Here is a 3,945-nt window from a genome sequence, read left to right on the forward strand (position 1 = left end):
AAAACCCAAAACTTTAGGACGCTCTAAGCACAAACTGAAAACATGAAAACACACAAAACTCTAACCCAAAAATTAGGATGCTTAAAACCCAAAGCCCTAACACAAAACATTAGGATGCTCAACACCATAACCCAAAAAACTAGGATGCTCAAAACCCTAACCCTGGAGAACCTAACCTGAAAAAAAAAAAAAAAAAAAAAAAAAGGATCTTAACACACTAACCCTAAGTAACGGACCAAAAATAAAACCCTAGGACCCTAACCCTAAAAAACATAGCAACACTCCATCCCAAGAAAAAAAAAAAAAACAAACACCAACAAAAAAAAAACCTCTAAAACACTAACACGCTAACCCTGAAACCATTAAAGCCCTGTTAAAACTCCAACCCAGTTATACACCAGTTACCTCCCTTAAGGGATATAGAGGAGCTCTCTCAGATATGGCAGTACTACTTCTCATGCATGCAGCCGGTGGTCGGTCTCATTCTCGTGCTGATGGTGTTGAAAGCTGGGGCAATGGTGGTACTGCTGGAGATACCACAGCCACCGGAGGTGGATTGTTAGGATATGGAGATGGTAGGTTATCCAACGGCTCCCGTTTATTATCTTTTCCTTTTTCCTGTTCTTGTTCTTCTTCAAATTTCTTATCTGCTTTTAGTGTAAATATTGAGGCTGGAAAAGGACATGAAGTCCTCCTGATCCATAATCCTGCATAATCACTTTCTTCCCAGCAAAAAGGTTCCCTCGAATTAACATGTGTATTTAAGGCCTGACAAATACAGTCTTCAAAGGATCCAAAAGCAGGCTGAAAGATATGTGGTGTTAAAGGCTCCTTTGGCCATTCTATCACACAATACTGGACCGGTTTTTATTTACTTTTTCCTTTTCTGGGGCCCCTCTCATTCCAATTTCTAACCGTTATTCCTAATGGACTTTCTGGTGGTATGTCTGGTAATTTGCTCCCTTTCTTCTGGTCCCTGGTCTTCGATTTTGTCTGACCCATCTAGGAATGTTACTGTGCCAATTCCCACAGCCCTTGGTTACCTTAATAAGAGTGTCTTACAGAGGATTTAAGATCTATCACCCACCCACAAATCCTATAGGAATCCCTTCGTTCCTTCACTGGCCAAGTCCCTCGTGGGAGATTGGAACCGTGGTTAGAAGACCTCCACAATCGCTTCGGAACTGAATTCCGTCTCAGTCACACTCTTACACACACAGGCAACCGAAACCCACCCAACAGAACAGTATACGCTTTAAACGCTTATGACTCCATTGTCTTCATTCAGATCTTCACACGCAGAATTACGGGCAAAATATAGTGCTGCAGCCAGCAAGGGAACTGAAAAAAAAATCAAAACCTTTGCTTACCTTTATTCAGGTTCAAGATGCCATTAGTCCCGACCTGACTCGAACAGCAGCCACCAAATGGTGGGGCGCCTCTCCTAGATAAAGTAAGAATTCAGGAACCAAAGCCCTCCCGGACAAGCCCCCAGTTGTCATACATGACTGGGTCCCAAATTGGATTGCAATTAAATTTTACAATTTATTAAATGAATAGAGGTAAACAAGCAGTTGTGCGCAAACAGATATACTGTGACAGCTGCCCTTCAGCACATGCCCAGAGGCAGACTGGATGTCTTTGCCAAAACAGTCCGGACAATGTATTAGTACACCCATGCACTGCCACGTTAGCTGTCATTGCTAACTGCCAGGCAGGACAGCTCCAGACCAAACACATACACACACAGGCACGCCACAAACACTAAAACAAAACACACAACACAAGGCACAAGAAAAAGTGACCCCCCGGAGGGAAGCCCTATGGCAACAGCAAGTCAGAACAGGTGCTCTGCAGCAGACCCAAGGAGAGACTCAACAATCAGTCGCATCGCACCCGAAGGCTGCCGCACACTCTGAGAAACCAAACCTACCAGTCCTGAGCAGCTCCCCACCTCCTCCTGCCAACCACGCTCAGCACACACACTATTTGCCCCTCAAAAAAACAAAACCTTAGAACATACACACACAAAAAAAAAAAAAAAAACATCTGAGATCCATAAATGCCAAAAAGACGTGCACGCACAGCAGCCCCTGCAGAGGTAATCACAGACTTACCCTTTGCAGAGGAAAGAGCAGACTCTGATACAACCCTGCTCAGGCTCTTGGTAACGCTGCATCTAAACTGCCAAGCCACATGTAGCATGAAATGAAGCTGGTTTTAGTCCCCTGGAAAATTACACAAGTAGGCTTGTACATCTAGAGATTAAAATATAGCTCAAAAAACAGAAGCGTATCCCACCATCGCAAAGAACAGTGAGCCAGCAACCTCTACTAAATATCCCTCTGTTAAGTGAATTCCAAGCACTTAGAAATCCAGAAATCCATAGACTCCAGCCTGCCTAGAGAACCCTGCAACTGACTGAAGGAAAACAAAACACTTACCCCAAAGAGCAGCCCAGGCAGAAGGAGCTCTCTGATGCCATGCCTGGGGCTCATATACCATTTGGCCCTGCCCAGCACCCAAACCCAATCACATTGTAAAGGGGAGGGACAAAGCACAAGGAAGTAGGAGCAGAGCAGGAGCAGCAGATTTTCATTTTCTTTTTTTTTTTTTTTTTTTTAAATCTGCTTTACCTGAACAACATGCAGAGGACAAGAGACCTGGGGTGTTTCTAGAAGCAACAATCCCCATGCTTTTGCTGCAGCTTTTAATATTAAAAGGACAACACAACCAGTCAAGTAACTGGAACTTTTTCAAATGGAATTACGTCAAACAGGTTCATCATCACTTGCAAAAACAGAGAACCAGCATTCACTAGCATGCCAGAGCTAATACCCACCTCCTGCACAACGCTCACTACTACTAATGCAACATATCATTGTGCAATACCTCTCTGTTCCTGGTTCCTTTAACTCACCTGCTCAGTAGCTCCAACTGAGAAATGTGCCCGGGCAGCGCTGCGCTGAAATGTGCCCGAACAGACTTATTCTTCAGTGATGAAGAAGGTGACCCTGCTCAGTCTCTTGGCAGTACTGCACTTACGCGGTCAAGAAACCGTACCCCACGGTTTCCCAAAAACAACGTACCTGGCAACCCCTCATAAACATACCTCAAATATGTGAATTCCATGCACATAAAGCCTAGAAGGCTTTATGGTCTAACGACTCGACAGACAGCAAACACACAGGCAAAAGCTCCAGAAATATAACAAACCGCCCCTAACCCTGAGAAAGACCACTGCTTATATGCCCACTGCTGCCATTTTCAGATACATGCTCACACAGGGCTCTTCAATGATACATTTCTCCTAAACCCTGCTCCATCACTTTGCCACCAAGGTTGTGACTTTGATAAGATTTGACATAAAGGCAAAGACTCACAAAAAGCCCTGTAATTCTGCAAAAATCATAAGGGACCCAGAAACACAAAGCAAACACACAAAATAACATCGCCATACTATCCGTAAAACTGCTGTAATAACTACTCACCTGAGGAAGAGCTGCATGCAATACAGGCACCTACTACTTAGATTGCTTTACTATGACAGATCCTACCAGTTGCCACCTCAAAAAGATATGCGTACCGGTTTCTACTTGAAAATGCATCAGTCCATACACTCTGACCCACCTAAAGAACCCTGCAACTGACTGAAGGAAAAACAAAGCACTTACCCCAAAGAGCAGCCCAGGCAGAAGAAGCTCTCTCATGGCACACCTGCAACTCAGTTACTATTAGGTCCCACCTGGAACCTGAAGCCAATCACATGGGAAAGTGCAGGGGGAAAGCACAAAAAAAGCAGAAAGAACAGGAACAGCAGCTGTGGTTTTATTACCTTATTTATATGGCTTAGCTCAACAGCATGCAGAGTGCAGACATGAGAACTGGGGTGTTTCTAGAAGTTACAATCTGTTGTCGACGGAAGGAAGACACAGACGCTCAATA

The 3,945-nt window shown here is 44.3% G+C and overlaps 1 long non-coding RNA gene across 1 annotated transcript; it reads right to left on the minus strand.

Annotated features, from left to right (window-relative positions):
• Window positions 1–621: 621 nt before the first annotated feature.
• Window positions 622–2,231, minus strand: LOC311444480. The gene is made up of 2 exons (XR_014697897.1): window positions 2,118–2,231; window positions 622–1,341 (listed from the first exon to the last, which is right to left on the minus strand). It is a non-coding gene; the product is annotated as an uncharacterized lncRNA (long non-coding RNA).
• Between the last annotated feature and the right edge of the window lie 1,714 nt (window positions 2,232–3,945).

This window comes from Aythya ferina, assembly GCF_964211825.1.
Source record: "Aythya ferina genome assembly, chromosome: 14".
Classification (NCBI taxonomy): Eukaryota; Metazoa; Chordata; class Aves; order Anseriformes; family Anatidae; genus Aythya; species Aythya ferina.